Source organism: Pyxicephalus adspersus, chromosome 3 (assembly GCF_032062135.1).
Source record: "Pyxicephalus adspersus chromosome 3, UCB_Pads_2.0, whole genome shotgun sequence".
NCBI classification, from domain to species: Eukaryota; Metazoa; Chordata; class Amphibia; order Anura; family Pyxicephalidae; genus Pyxicephalus; species Pyxicephalus adspersus.
The window spans coordinates 153,705,157-153,722,336 of record NC_092860.1 but is presented as its reverse complement, the minus strand read 5'-3'; positions in this window follow the sequence as shown (position 1 = coordinate 153,722,336).

Genomic DNA, 17,180 nt, shown 5'->3' with positions numbered 1-17,180 from the left:
TGCAAATTTTAACGATATGTAAATAACACCAAGGACGGGCAGATATTACCATCCACAGACATATATCAATGACATTCAGAAATAATTGATGGCAAACAGATATCAAAACTATGCACATATTATCAACAACAAAAAGATTTTAGTGATTTGTAGATATAATCAACAGGCAAATACAAATATATACAGATGATACCAACAACAGGGAGATATTACCAAGAGCAATCAGTCAAATAATAATAATGATAGGTAGGAATTACCAACAAGATGAAACAATTACCAATGACAAACAATTGTTACCAACAAGGAGCAGTTACCGCAACAAGGTTGCACTCACCGCTCCTCCATTCCTCCACATTTATTTTTTCATTTTGATACCCAAAGCATCTTAACATTAGTGATGATTATCATATGGAAAGACTGTGTGAGGATCTAAGAAAGCATGAATTTAAATTAAGGAAGTTTTGGCTGGCAGGGGCAGAGGAGATGAGTTTCTGGGGTATTGAGGAGCATTTGGTGTGGAAGAGAAGCTACAGATGGGCAGACATAATATTGGGCCAGGAGCCAGCCGAATCTTTTAGAAAACATTGCAGCCCGGGGGTAAATGGCCAGTTAAGTCCAACATCTGGAGTCCATCTTAACGTATTAACTTTATTAGAACAGCTTACAGAATAGCCTGTAGAAGGTAATGCTATATCAAGTAAAGCACAGCTTACAGAATACAGAACTTAGGGCAATAAAATATTTAGAGCTTCAGCAGCTATGAATATGGTTCATAGAAGCTGAAGTAAAGTGAATGTCTAGGGTATGCAGAGTTGTGAATATAATGTCCTCTTGAATTGTTGTTCGATGGAGAAGTGCCCTCCTGGTCTATAATAAATGACTCCCTTATATTAGTCGTCAGCAGTGAAGAACTTGTATATGTTGGTAGTCAGTGTCATGTCCCGTTTGCTGTTAGTTATCAGTGACAATTGCCCCCTTACATTGGTGGTCATTGTAATAACCTCTTGAACTGGTGGTCAATTGTGAAGGCCTCCCTTTCACTGATAGCCATTAAGGAAGGACCCACTTTCATTGGTGGTCAATATTGGAGTTCCTCATTACTTTGGTGATTAGTAGACATTGGCTTCCTTACACTGGAGTAATGAAAGAATCATTCCCTTCTTTGAGGCTAGAAGTTGATGTACTTCCTTCCAATAATGTTTAGGGATGGTATGGCCAATTGTTGTACTGTTCTTTCCTATAGTGATCTGTGAGGAAGTGTTTTCAAATGTTCGTGGTAAGGAAGAGTAGGCTAATTTTGCAAAGATGGGAGTTTGAAAGAATTATGTTGCATTATTTTTTTTTTTTGAAAGCTCCACAGATTCATCCGGAATGTTCACTACACTAGTCACTCCGGAGAGGAGATTGCCTTTGATGAGAGAGGAGAAATACCTTCCAACATTATATTAACAAACATGGTGTATAGCGATCTTTCATCGGGAATGTTTAATGTCAAATCACAATGTTTTGCAAGTAGTGAGACTTTAGGAAAAATAAACAACCCAGAAGATTTTACAACTGAATTCTACTGGAAAAATGGCAAAGTAAGAATATATTCCTACATGAATTTTGGATATACGCTCCCTATAAAAGAAATGTATGTCCTACCTAGAGATCTCTGTTTTCCTTATAGCATTTTCAGCATTTTGACCAATTCTCCAATTAGATATTGCTCGCTCCAAAATGTATATATTCTGACTTATCAGAAGACTTTCTTCTTCTCCGGGATACAAAAAAAATGATTTCTGAGGATACTATTCTTCCTTTTTGTTTGAATATTTCCTCAACAGTTTAAAAATACTAAAAGAATGTACTGATCTGAAATAAATTTTTAGACAAATCTGCATAATTTTGCTAGCTTGTTCTATTATAATATCATACAATTATTTTCTTACATAAGTACTAAATAAATGAATGAAGGTCTAATTGGATTTTGTCTAAAAAGTATTTTTTTTTAGGTCCCCCAAGCTCGGTGCAATGATCCATGCCCTCCAGGTTACAGGAAGGGTCCCACTAAAGGAATCCATTCCTGCTGCTATAGCTGTGTGCTGTGTTCTGAAGGGGAAATCTCCAATGTAATTGGTAATAAACACCAACATTAATAAATAAAACAAATACTGTATATGTGTTATAGTAATTATGTATTTAGTCAGTTTTAAATTACTGTATTTTGCCATTTTACTTCAATAGACAGTGAAATCTGCCAAAATTGTCCTGATGACCAGTGGCCGGATGAGAGAAAAGTGAGCTGTATACAGAAAACATATGAATATTTGTCCTACAAAATGGACATCACGACTCAGACTTTTTATGTTATTTCTGTATTGTGTCCTGCTGTAACTCTCTTTATAATGACATTATTTATTTTACTCCGAAACACTCCAATTGTGAAAGCCAATAACCGGACTTTGAGTTTCATCCTCCTGACCTCCATCTTGCTGAGCTTCCTCTGTGTTTTCTTGTTCCTCGGTCGTCCTATAGACTTAACCTGCATGCTAAGACAAATATCATTCGGAATTTTCTTCTCCATCGCTGTCTCTTCTGTTCTGGCCAAGACTATCACAGTCTGCATTGCCTTCAAAGCTTCCAAACCCGGCAGTGTATGGAGGAAGTGGGTGGGAGAGAAGATGTCTTATTTTGTTGTCCTAATCAGTTCCTCTATCCAGGTTCTGATTTGTGTTATTTGGCTGTCAGTGTCTCCTCCCTACCAAGAGTATGACATGGACTCCTATCCTGGGAAGATCATCATTCAGTGTAATGAAGGGTCAGTTATCGGGTTCTACTCTGTTTTGGGTTATATGGGGATCCTGGCAGCTGTAAGTTTTGTTCTGGCTTTCATGGTGAGGACATTACCGGACAGTTTTAATGAAGCCAAGTACATCACCTTCAGCATGCTGGTGTTCTGCAGTGTGTGGATTGCCATGATCCCGGCCTATCTGAGTACCAGAGGGAAATACATGGTGGCTGTGGAGGTATTCGCCATTTTGGCCTCCACTGCTGGGTTATTGGGCTGTATATTCTTCCCTAAATGTTACATAATTATCATAAAACCTGAGAGAAATTCCAAAAAATTTATATTGGAAAGAGTTATTTCTTAATGTACTTATTGTACTAATATTTACATAGATCAAAGCTTTGTTGGCTGATAAAGCATTGTTTGAGATTGACGTTTGTCAGCACTTTTTAGGTGTACCTCCCCTTAATAAAAATGTTTCTATAGTGACAGAAATGCTGACATGTTGCTTTTTAAAAGAATGTTGGATCTCTTGAAACTTAGACCCATAATGAACATGGACCTCCTCTGCAAGTGCAAATGAAGACTCTCACCTGCCTTGAATCATTTGTTCTCACATCATTCAAAAATCAAATGCCAGACATTCAGCAGGCAGTAAGGGCTTCAGCAAATGCTTAATGTTTCTTCTCACCGTCTTTGACTTGTTAACAGAGAACCTAACAATTCGGTATTATTGGCCTTTTTTTTATCATTATTTGCCTTTCTAAACCCTTACTACGTCGTCATAGCCACATGAAAGACAGTATGGAACTGCATCTTCTCCCAGCATTTCTCTAGCTTTTTCCTCTCCATAATTTGCATTCTCACCATACATGCTGACATCTGTGCAGCCCTTCCAACCTGAACATAAAAAGCAACCATCAACCCTTTCTCTTCCTTGCCTACAGTTCTTAGCTGTGCCATATTAAAACAGAGAAAGGAAAAGGGGTCATAAATTTACGTTATAGACATCCTAGACTTTCCAGTCACACACAGGCCTTGTCACCCATATTTAGGATTACCTTTATTAACACAGTCCTGATTTTCCAGAGAGCATAAAAATAAAATTACCTATCCCGAAAACAAATTTTCTGCTGCTCCTAAGTTGACCAATGATCATGACACTAAAATTCAAACAAAACCAGTAGACATTGAGTCTAATACAGTCACAGAACACATAACTCTTTCTGATACATAACCTTTAGGTTTGGATAAGTGTTTCTTCAGAGATACATTTAGAATCTCAAATGTTGTGATTTATTATGAATACATAAGTCACAATTATCACCACTATAATATTATTACTGTCAGATAATCAGCAGATCAGCCACTTGTCATGATAATGTAACTGCCCTGCCAAAGATACAATATACAATGTTTGATATGGAGATGAATTCGTGCTTTGCAGCAAACACACAGTCCCGTTTAATAACAGTAAACAGTTTATATTGTTCAAAACAGATTTTTTCTGCATATATATGAAAAACCAAACAGAGTGTGGTAAGTAAGGATGGTGCAGAGTCCACACTACAGGTCCACAATACAGTCCTCTGCAGTGGAGTTCTTAGTGAGGAGTGCACAGTCTATAAAACAAATCAACAACTTCCCATACAAAGTACTAAATACACAGTAATCTCCTATACCTGCTTGTTTGCAACCTTTTTGCTCTCCTTCCCAGCCTGACAGCACACCTGTGCTAAATACATTAGACCTCCAGTCTGCTGTAGCCCAAACTCAGGGGTGTACCCAGCATGGAAGGGGAATGCAAGAATCCACGTCTGAATTTCTAATTTTTGAATGTCTTAGATTTGACTAATAAAATGTTTTATTACTCTGCACTCTATGACAGGTATAGCATACAGCAAAACCTAAAGGCTGAATGTGTGGTTGAAATAATGGAGCAATGACAGGAGCTCAGCTGGGCTGGGTAAAAGATGCAGTGCCATTTTTTATATTATGAGAAAAAATAATAAAGTGTGCCCCCCCCCTACTTTTTTCAAAATTAGACGCTTTAATGGACGTGGCTTTTTGCATAGGAGATGAATCAGCGAGAGTATGTTCTCCCTCTCCTATCCTGAAATCTGGTTTATCAAAAAATGAACATTGCAAAGGGTGTGTAGCACCCTTCCATAATGCAAAACCAGATCCTCACCTGCTGCTAGGGCTTTGTCCCTACAAAATTACCCCAGTGTTGTGAGGGTCTGCAAGCAGCAAACATTTTAAAGTCTGCAAGGCCCATTTAATAAGGGGGCCCCCAAAAAACCACCTCAAGGTCTTTGTGAAACACTAAAGGAATATATAGCACCTTTTACCCATGCTAAGAAAGGCTCTCTAGGAATAAAAATATAACACAAGAAAGAAAATTATTATCATTTTTTAATTAAAATTTACATATGATTTCCTCCAATCATCCCTTCCCTCCTGTCTTTGTTCAGCCAATCAAGCCAGGGGGCAGCTGAGGACATTTGCTGTTGCCACCTTAGTAGATTGGTTAGATAATGAACATATTGACAGGAGCTCTGCTGTTCATTCAAACTGGGAGCCAAGCAATGACAATTGTAATTATCCAGTAGTATCACTATACCAGTTAATGACAGCTAAAATAAAGTTGGATGTTGGATCAGATCTCGGATTGAGAACATTCCAAATTTTGACTTGAGCTTGAAAAGGAGAAAAATGGATAAAAAATGACCTACCCTGGATTTTTCTAAACATGTCTATTATTTGTTATTTCGTCATAGATATGTATACACCAAATCTCCTTCATCATTGTGCAATAATAATGGTGACAATGATTTTGATGATGATTAATATTATTAATACACAGGATTTTTTATAGCGCCAACATATTACGCAGTGCTGTACATTAAAGAAGGATTGCAAATGACAGACTAATACAGACAGTGATACAGGAGGAGAGGACCCTGCCCTGATGAGCTTACAATCTAGTAGGTGGGGGAATTTCACACACAATAGGATGGGGGATATGTAGTGGTGGGAAGTAGTGATGGTTTCAAAAGACAGAAGAAGACGGGTAGGCAAGTTTGAAAAAATGGGTTTTGAGCGCTCTTTTAAATGAGCAGAAAGTAGGAGCAAGCTGAATAGGACGAGGAGACCATTCCAGAGAGTGGGGACAGCTCTAGAGAAGTCTTGTATCCGTGCGTGTGATGAGGTTATGAGTGAGGAAGTCATTAGTAGGTCATTGGAGGAGCAGAGAGAGTGGGGTGGAGTATTTTTTAACCATGTCAGAAATGTAAGTGGGACAATAACTGTGTAGAGATTTGAAGGCAAACACAGAAGCTTAAATTTGATTCTAAGGTGAAATGGAAGCCAATGGAGAGATCTGCATAGAGAGGTAGCAGAAGAGGAGCGGAGGGAAGGATGGATGAGTCTGGCTGCAGCATTCATAATAGATTGTAGAGGAGAGAGTCGGGTTAGTGGAATACCAGCGAGAAGGAGGTTACAGTAGTCCAGACGGGAGATGATAAGAGCGTGTACAAGGAGTTTGGTGGTCTCTGGGGACAGATAGGGGCGGATTTTGGAGATGTTGCGTAGGTGAAAGTGACAGGACCTGGAAATGTTCTGAATATGGGGGGTAAATGAGAGGGCCGAGTCAAAGGTGACACCAAGACAACGTGCCTGAGGGAAGGGCCGAATAACAGTGTTATAACAGTTAGATATATGTCAGGGGGGGATTTGGAATTTGAGGGGGGATAATGATGAGTTCTGTTTTATCCAGGTTGAGTTTCAGGAATCGGTCAGACATCCATGATGAGATGGCTGACAGGCAGCATGACACCTTATCCAGGACTGAGGGAGACAGGTCAGGGGTGGACAGATAAATTTGAGTGTCATCAGCATACAGATGGTACTGTAAGCCAAAGGAGGATATGTATATTAAAGTTTGAAACACAAAAACATGTTAAATAATAAATTTAATAAATTAAAAAAAAATTAGTACCCATACTATTATATGTCATGAAAAACAATGTACTCTTTTTACACATATAAATCCACTGTATTGCATTCAATACAGGTATTTTGTATTGAATGCAAATAGATTTGAATTTCCCACCCCACCCCGAACGGAACGTCTGCAAGTACAGACATTACTGGAAACTCCCCGGTGACTCACCGAGTGTTTGGAGCACTGGCAGGAGGAAGAAAGAAGATGAGGATCGCGAAGAAGGACGCCAGCGGATCAGGTAAGCTCTTTATTTATCATACTTTTGCATAGGTTTACCTACCCCGAGCGTGACTCAGGGTTACCGCTAGGTATGAGCGAGCAAGAAAGATTAAGCTAGCTGCGAATCGGGCCTTTCTCATTTATTGAAAATGTAAGCGAGAACAGCCTTCTAATTCGCCGAGAGGTCAAGCTCTAGCCAAACAGAAGGATTTCCAGGGCTATATCATGCAGCCCTGGAAATCCTCTGCGATCCCTGGGCACTAAAGCCTGCCTCAGTTTCATTTTTCTGCTAGTTATCGCAAGGTACAGTGGTGGCATTCATAGCCAATGTCATGCTTGTCATTGTGCCAGCTAGCAATATACTTGAAATTTCTGCTGCTTCTGGGAGGTCAACAAACTGCATATGAAAACCCCAAATACTGCCAGACTGATAGGTACCATTGCCTAATTTTTCAGCTAAGTATTGTAAGATTGAGGGTTGGCATTCATGTCACTTACTTCATGATGCAATCCAGCAATATTGTCTACTTTCCTACCGCTTCCAGCACCACAGACGACAGCAACAGTGCTGGCCCACTAAACATCTTGGTCTGGCCCTCCGATGTTAAATCACAAATTTGAGATATTTGTATTACACTCTTCTGGGTGGCATTGATGATGCACTACACCCAGCTCTCCATGACACTTACCAATGCGGTCTCCCTGGCGATAGCTGACTAGACGCCACACACTGCTACTGCTCTGGCTGACCCACGCTCTGTCTCTGGTCCTCGATTCTTTTGCCTAATGTTACCGCACTACTTCTCCACAACCTTATGGGTGGCATTCCTAACACACGTAACATGTAATCTAGGTCTTGATGCTAGAGAGCAATGCGGTCTCCTGCTGTTTTTATGGCAGAGACAACTGCTAATGGGTTGAGATCACACGTAGTGCCCACTTTTTCAATGTCCTAATGTTTATGTTGCCATCACGCAAAAATCCTATTTGCCTGCTGTCACTTTACCTGACATTTTCTGGAAAACCACAAGGTCTTTAGGAACTCTTGTATTTTTCCCTTGTTGCCACTGTCTACTTACACATACATAGCATATTTGGTGGTTCTAACATGTAAAGGGGGCCTTGCTATTAATGTTTAAAGTCAGCCCATTGACTTTAATGGAATTCGCAAAATCGATTCGCCGAAATTTTGCAGACCTATCGAAAGTTCGAGAGAATGTCAGAGGCCTTCTAGCTCATCTCTAGCCACCAGCAGCGAGCATTGATGTAGATGTAAAAATGAATGTAAAAATGAGGTAAAAATTCATGAATGTTAAAAATGTATTATTGTTCTATATGCAATCATGAAGAGTTAATTTATATTGATTATTAATATATTTTCTAGATTGTAAGCTCTTCGGGGCAGGGTCCTCTCCTCCTGTATCACTGTCTGTATTAGTCTGTCATTTGCAATCCTTATTTAATGTACAGCGATGCGTAATATGTTGACGCTATATAAATCCTGTTTAATATTAATAATAATAATATTTAAAATTAATTATCACTCATGGATCTCCTTATTCTGAGAAAGCAGAAATAGCATCCGCAAAACGCGTCAAAATCATTGGAATACCTCATTTGAAGAGGCTTCCATTGAGAGATCTTTTGAGCATTACTCGCAATGAGTTAAAGTGTTTCTTATACATTATATTTATTAATAAAAGAAATTGTGGTTTTATATCATATGTGGATTTGATTATGTAAACATGACCTTAGAAGTCCCAGTATGTTGGTTTATGTTAACTGCAGTATCCTTTGTATTCATTATTTAATATATATATCTAACACCCATAGCAAACAATCAATATCATTGTAAAATTTTAATTTGTTTAATGCTAGTTATAAAAAAAAAAAAAAAAAAAAAACATTACTTGGTATTAATGTTATTATTGGTACTAATATTTTATTTGACTTTTTGTTTATTCATTATTATAATTTTAATATTCATTTAAACCTTATAGGTTGATGAAGAGTTAAAGTAAAATACACAGAATACCACTTGTAGGATAACAGTTTGTATTGGAAAGCAGATGGTGTACAGTAAATTCAGTGTCTGTTTCCTATGGGAATCTGGCAGAAACTTTTATCCAATATACTATCACGTTTGATCTTTAGTGACTCCGTTGTTTCTTTTGTTCTATTATGATCGGAGCCGTTCCACCACTATAATCATGTGCTGGGCTTGTGTGCCTCTAGTGACTCGCACAGCTCAGGTGTCTGTAATCCTGGGAGGAATGCACAGAGAAAGTTTATCATCCAAATATGAACAATGATGCAATCCGCTTCCCTATTCTGTACAGTCTGATGTAATGTGTGGAATATGGCAAACAGCCTCTAGAATAGGACATATCAGGGGAATCCAACACAACAGACTAGTAAACTCAGATTCCATTGCCTGAGAGATTGTACAGAAACTTTCATCCAATAGAAAATCTCCAAGTGATGTGTGAAGCAGAAGAATAATAATATTTTATTATAGAACTGCTTTCCACTATCAGCAATGCTGAGAAAAAGAAAAGTTTATAAAGTTTAAACTTTATTATACAGGAAAATCAGTATACATTATATTTTACATTCAAATGCAAATATACAAAATAGTGAAATTGTTTCAAACAGTGTGTCAAATAATAAAAAAGTACATATTATTCAGTCAAGTATTTTTAAATTAAACAATAATATTAATAATGATTGATTAAATATTATATATTATTATTAATATTATTATTATTGCTATTATTATTATTAGCTCCACATAATTAAAACATCCAACAACTGGCAGTTATTTAGTTATCATTTTTAAATTATTTAAGAATTACATGGAAATTTTCTCAGTAGGGATAAACCAAATTGACAGATTTACATCATTTAAATTTAAGCAATTTTTTACCCTTTGGATAATGTTTTAAAGTCAATACATACAGCAAGCTTAAAGAGAAACTGGTGTCCTAAAAATAATAATAAAAAAGCATAACTCTGATTTGTGACATATGATTATATAACACACATAAATGCTTCAATTATAAAATGCATCTATGAGGTCAAATATCTTTTGTCTTTTATTTCAACTGACTAAATGTATTGTAAAAAAAAGTGTTCCGTTAGCACAAATAAATATTAGTTAATTATATATTTATTTGAAGCTTATAAGGGAGTGCTTGGCAAATGTGATTTAGGGAATGTGCTTGGGAACAATGTTACAGTTAAGAATTTATATAGTCAGTTGTTTTCCTATTATTGCTACTAAACAATTACTGGTTTTCTCATACTGCAACTGTTAACAAGATGAAATAAAAACAATTATTTGTATATATGCACATACAATATTTCCAATTCTTGTTAATAAAAAATTCCCATTCTTTCGATACTGTGGTTGTTAACAAATTGAAAGCACGGCAATTATTTCCAGTTGTACACTTTTTCCCACTTTTGCAAAAAATGTATTTTTTATTGTGATTGTTAACCAAGTAATATTACAACAATTTGTTCCAAATATACACAGTAAATTGTTTTCCATTGTTGCATAAAAAATTCATGTATGACTCATATTGTAACTGGCAACCAAGTGAAATCTCAGCTTTAATTTCCAAGTAAACAAATCATTTCATTAATCATTGTTGCTAATAATTTTTTTCTGGTTTTGTGACTATCACCCATGTATATTATTTCTAGATACAAATATGAATTTTTTCCCTTTCTTGCTAATAAACTTACCCCAGTTTTCTCATATTGTGATTGTTAAACAAGTAAATCACAGCAAATATTCACAACCAGTTTGGAGCAATTGAATATAATGAATCAATCCCGAATTGGTCACATGTTTCAGACATATTTTCCTGATGCCAAAGAATAATTGCACCACCAACAATCACCCTAATGTCACCACCACAACTACCGACACCACCAAAATTGGAAAATTGGATATAGACTGCCCCTATTCTATCCAAGGTTATACTGGACACATAGGTTATTGATGGTGATTTTATCATTAAAAACCTGTTAAAAAAAGTCTAAATTCCAACTCGAATTTCCATCTCAGACAAGGATTTCTTGATTATTGCAACTGGAATTGGTCCAACTATAGAAAGCACCTCTGCTTTGGGCTTTGGCCCTTTTACAGAACTCCCCCTTGAAAGGGAAGTAGCAGCATGAGGTGAGGGCCCAGAGAGGATATCAGGTCTTCAGGTCAAGAGAGATGACTGCAGGCTTGAGCTACTTTGGGGTTTGTTCTTTCGTACCAAGACACCCACAAACTGGTTGTAGGTAATGCCAAGTGGATGCCAAAGGATGATATTTGGATATCTTTAAGACATCTAGTAAGACATCGAGTAAAATATATACACATATACTAAACAAGTAATTGAAAACACATGCATCCCTTGCAATTGAGCATATACTGTCAGGCAATGAGCAGAAACAGTATTTAACCATCAATATCTACAGGAATACAAATAGTTGTATATGAACTTGTATATGCATGCATTTGTACTACAGTTTTCTATGTGGAGAATGGATGATTGCTTAATGTCTGCTTGTTGCAGCCAACATTGTAAATGTCTCAGCGTTATGGGAGGACATTGAGGAAAAGCAGCCATATAAATCATTTGCCTTCTAGTGTGCACAGTTTGCTCTCTCCTTACCAAACTTATATTGTCAAGAAAATGTCCTCCATTATTTTACATGCATACATTTGGGAAATATGCATGATAACAGTATCCATTCCAGATTCACCTCTATATTCCTATTAACTATAAATAATTGGCCACAACTGCATTCAATATATATATATATATTTTGGGATATGGATCCTTTCAGGCCATATCTGGATAGGTCTGTGGTCTAAGTCAGCCAACAAGGTCATGGGTGTTTATCCAGGTTACTAATGCCATTGTCTTTATATGTCTTATTGTGTCTTTTAATTTGTCTTTTTGCTGTGAGATTTTTAAAACTAGAAAGGTTTTATTTTAAATTGAAATGTAATTGAAATATTTATAATTACCGTAACATGAATGCACCAAATAAAAGAAATGACAAACCAAGAATCTCTGCAACGGATACTTCCAGAGAAAAGCAATTCATGTGTCAGTTAGCCAAGGGGTACATTTTCTTACTGCTCTTTAGGACCAGTTGCCAACATCCCTCTGTTCCAGAGACATTGAAGTTCACAGAAGTGGTCAGCTATGTGTAACTGGAGCTCGCCAGCCTCTCAGTCCCTCGCACTGCAGCATTTGCAGATTTGACTTTAGGCGGTAGTGAGTGGTACTGAGGGTCCCCCCCAGGCAGGGTTCCATGGCACGATTAGGGGTAACCGCATTGCAACCTCACTGCCAGTCTGAATGCAGTCCTGAAGTTTTGTGAACTTTAAGGGCCATCAAAGTGCACAGACATTGACAGTACCTCAAGGTTCTTTGCCATGGGAGTGGCCGCCAGGGGGTCCCCAACATGCAAACTCAATTTGGGGACCTTGGTCTTACAATACCCCCCTTTAACCACCTGGCCGTTAAACCCGACCTTGGTTCAGGGTAAAAACACCTGCAAAAAGTGTTAAACCCAAACTTTTCTCAGGTGGTTAAAAATATAAACAAACCTTATATTGCAATCCGATTGTCATACATTGTATGACGATCGGATTACAACTGAAAGAAAATACTTACCCGGTCCCCGCAGCTCCTCCAGCAGCAATAAAAAATTTGCTATTGCTGCTGGCATCTGCAGTAAGATGTGAAGCACAATGCAGAAATCCTGCATTGCGAGCAGCAGCAGCTCCAGCGTCCAGCGTGTGCCTGTGCGAGCAGGCAGGGAAATCCCCCCCTCACATCACCCCGGGAGGATGAGTCATCTTCCGAGTGATGTGATTGGTGATGTATGGGGGTGTGTCAGGGAGGGAAATTTAAAAGCATATTACAATGTAATAAATGCTTTTAAATGGTTTTTACAGTACAAAAACACCACACAACATGAAATAAAAATAAAAGTACATTTTTAATTTTATATATTATTTTAAGATTACATTGTTGTCTATTACTTCATTATTTTTTTAATTATTATTTTTAATTAATTATTTTATTTTAATTTATGATTAAATATAATAAATAAATATAATTATCATACCCGGGAGTTAATCCTAAGAATTACAAGCCCACAATATAAACAAAAATTTCTATGCAAAAAAAAAGCTGATTTTTGTGTTTTTTATTTAATTTTATTAAAAGTACATTTTTTTTTTTTTACATGATTGTGTTTCAAACATTTTTTATATTCATGATATCTACTAAACCCTTGTTCCGACATATTTCTGTAACTTACAGGTCTGCAATTTAAAAAAACTTCATGAAAAACAGTGTACCGCTTTTGGTACAGAAATCTAGACATCAGTGAAACGCCTAGGTTGTTAATGTGTATGCCTGATTGTTGTTAGGATTTTATGCTTATGACTCCATATTGCAACTGCTTTGTTTACAGGGCTTATTTTTATAGTTTTAGTAGGTTTAGTGAAAAATTTCACATTTCTATGATAATCAGTGAAGAAGATATGATGATTTATAAATGGGGATAATTTCACAGTACAGACAGCTCCCTCTGCTGGCAGCACAATCGTGATAAAGAAACATAACAGATGCATGCGCCCCATGCCACGCAAGACAAGGAGCAGAGAGAGAGAGGGAATGAGGAGGGGGACGGATGTGGCCAACAGGCCGTAGGTTGGGCAACTCTGATCTAGGTGGTTTCTGGGTAATGTCTAAATGTTTTGTTTTGTGTTTGGGGAGAGAAGGAAGCTTTAGTTTTCTAAAGAGAATACACTAACTGCTATTTCTTTCACCTAATAACAGACTCCTCAGGCTACAATTTGAATGGGCTCAGCAAAATCGGACAAGAGAGGAAAATATTGCCTGATTTTATATGTCTAGATTTCTACCCCTCAATTTGGATAGTAGAGTCAAGCTTTGCATCAATGAGCCAGGATGGTGGCAGTGATGAAATGAATAGTATGGAGGACATTTTCTTGGCAATATAAGTTTGGTAAGGGGAGAGCAAACTGTGCACACTAGAAGGCATATAAAAAACTTTTAAGGCTAGTGTGCCGATGGTCCACTTAAAGTATGTTGTCATACTATTGTTTGGATGGCCATTTATGAACAGTAGATTATGCAGAGTCTAGTCATTGAGAAGTGCACAGACAAAATCAATCCTAGCAATCAATCATACTGACAACCCTTCTGGTGGTAGGGTTAAAATTGTGGCCACTGACACTATTCTTGGAGAGGGGTAATATTTTGGCCACTGACACCATTCTTGGGGAGATGGGATTTTGTAGCCACTGACTTCATTCTTGGGGAGGGGTAAAATTTTGGCCACTGACACTATTCTGGGGAGGGATATTATTGTAGCCACTGACACCATTCTTGGGGAATAATAATAACTAGGGAGTCCTGTTGTGGCTACTGAGCTCCCTGTGTTAGTCTTCTCAGACCAGAAACAACAGCTTGTTCTGCTTGATGAATCAGTAATTCTTTTAGCCCAAATATTTCATTTGTTCACAACCTTTTTATTTGCTAATAATTCCTTCATATTGGCATACGGGTTCCTTCCACTGTGCATCATCTCTGCCATTGGCTTGATGTGTTTCCAGAATTCTGTGGAGCCCTAGGGTTCCTTCTGGGGTTGCTAGGGGTTCCTTGAGCTATGGGCTATCTGTGGTTCTAAGGTCAGTTTAACTGACACCAATGATCGTTTTGTCTATCTGTTAGGGTGACATTGTTCTCATGTAACAGGCACCTTTCCACTGACCACCACACTAATGTACAGCGAGCTGTGAATAAAGTAATTGTAGCAGAGCGTCCCTGGAACCTGACAGCTATTTAAAGCTTTTTTTTGTAAAGGGGACTGGTCTAAAATGGCCATTACCAGAAAAACATCCTATAGCACTTGTCAGCCGTGTCAGAGTAATTCCACTAATTAAAAAATAAAGTACTCCAGAATAATCATTTTTAATAAGAGTAATAAAAAAAAAAGTTAAACAGTAAGATCCACCCAAAAAAGTTCATGAGTTCGATCACACTTTTAATTTCTTACCCTTATCATACTACCTTACTATTCCACTAATGAAAAAACATCACCAGTGATGTCAACTTTGGTAATTCCACCAATCAAATAAAGTGCACTAGGGCAGTCACATGTGTTCATTTCACAACAAAAAGTAAATATTAACAATGAACATGAAGATGGTAACCTGTGAATTTGCACAAAAGATAAATAGTGGTCATTAGTGTTCAGTACGCTAAAAAAAAAAATACAGTAAACCAGAGATTATTAAAGTCACTGGATTAACAAGAGCCAATATTTTGAATATATATTTCTGTGGTCTTTTTTGTATTTTTTGTATTCTTTACCATGCTTCTTTTGAGCAAATAGTAGTTGTTGTCTATCTTAAATAGCGTAGTAAATCAGAACAATAACTGTTGTTAATTTCAATTCACTCAAAACAAGTACAATAGAGTGGTTTCATTTGGTAATTCCACCAAAATGAATATTAAACTGGAGTGGTCACCTGTTAATTACCCCACAAACTCAAGTACACCAGAGTGGTCAACCCAATAAAAGATACACTGGTATAGTCACCCTTGTTATTTTTACTTTAACTGCCACCCATATTAATCCAAATAAAAAAATACATATTAGGATGTGTAACATTCTTTAACCACCTGGGCAGTTAGCTCGAACCTGGTTTGGGGTAAAAAACTTGTACCATACCAGGTTCGGGGTAGCTAAAATTATAAACAAGTTTTACAGTGCAATCTGATTGTCATACAACATTGTATGACAACGTGGAACTCCTCCAGAGACGGCTTCAGTCTTCTCCCAGCGTGTGCAGTGACGATCACCGGGGTTTCCCGGGTGACGTCAGGCATGCATCGGTGCGGGCGGGAGGCGGGGCGGTAAATTTAAATCACTTTGTATTGGGTTCAATACAAAGAAATCTTTATATAATATATAAAATCATTTTACTTTATATATATATAAATATATATATATATATATATATATATATATATATATATATATATATATATTATATAAGCTACTGTACAGTTACATTACACACTATAATAAATTTTACATTACACACTATTTTAAATTTTGGACATATTTCGGTGAGTTATGCCTAAGAATTATAGCCTACAATCTAAAATAAATTTCCATGGAAAAAATGTAACGCTTTTTGCATGGAAGTACAGAAAGAATTAGAATACTCTGTGTTAGCCTACACGTCCCTCTGTGATTCCTGATGATGTCAGTGCATACACCCGTCGACGGGGGTCGTAGCTGGAAATTCAAATATTTTGTATTGGATTCAATACAAAGTCCTGTATCCAATCCAATCCAAAATAATACAAGATATATTTATGTGGTTTTGTCTATAGGTATGGACGTTGGAAATTTACCACACCAGGGAGGTGTTTTAGAAAACTATAGTACTATACAGTATACCGAATTATTGCATTTTCAATATTTTTTTTTAAGTTTATTATTAAATTTATTAAATTTTGGACATATTTTGGTGAGTTATGCCTAAGAATTATAGCCAACAATCTAAAATAAATTTCCAGTTAATTTTTTTTTTAATTTTATTATATTCAGAATATCAACTAGACCCTTGTTTGGACATATTTCTGTAAGTTACAAGTCTACAATTAAAAAAAAAAATTATGAAAAACAGTGTACAGCTTTTGGTACAGAAATCCAGACATCAGTGAAACGCCCAGGAGGTTAAGGCTGGGTCTACATGGACGGTTATAAAAACGCATGTAAAATTTCCCATCATGTTTACATGTGTTTTTATGCACTTTTATCCCTTTCACCTCTAAAAGGGAAACCCTGGTGATGCTTAGGCCTTCATCAGGGTTTTCCTTTTGTCAGCCAATCATGAAGCAGAGCAAACTGCAGAGCTCTTCTCTGCTCTCTTCACAGCTCCACTTTCTTGATTGCTCCTGCAGCCCTAGCGGAGCTGTGGTATGTATTCTTCATCCATACGTCATCTCAAGCGTCATCAGGATTTCCCTTTTCTCAGCCATTCAGCACTAGAGGTGAGTGGGGAATCTTGTCCTCATTTGCCCTCTAGTGCCTGGAGATCCCACACTGTCAGGA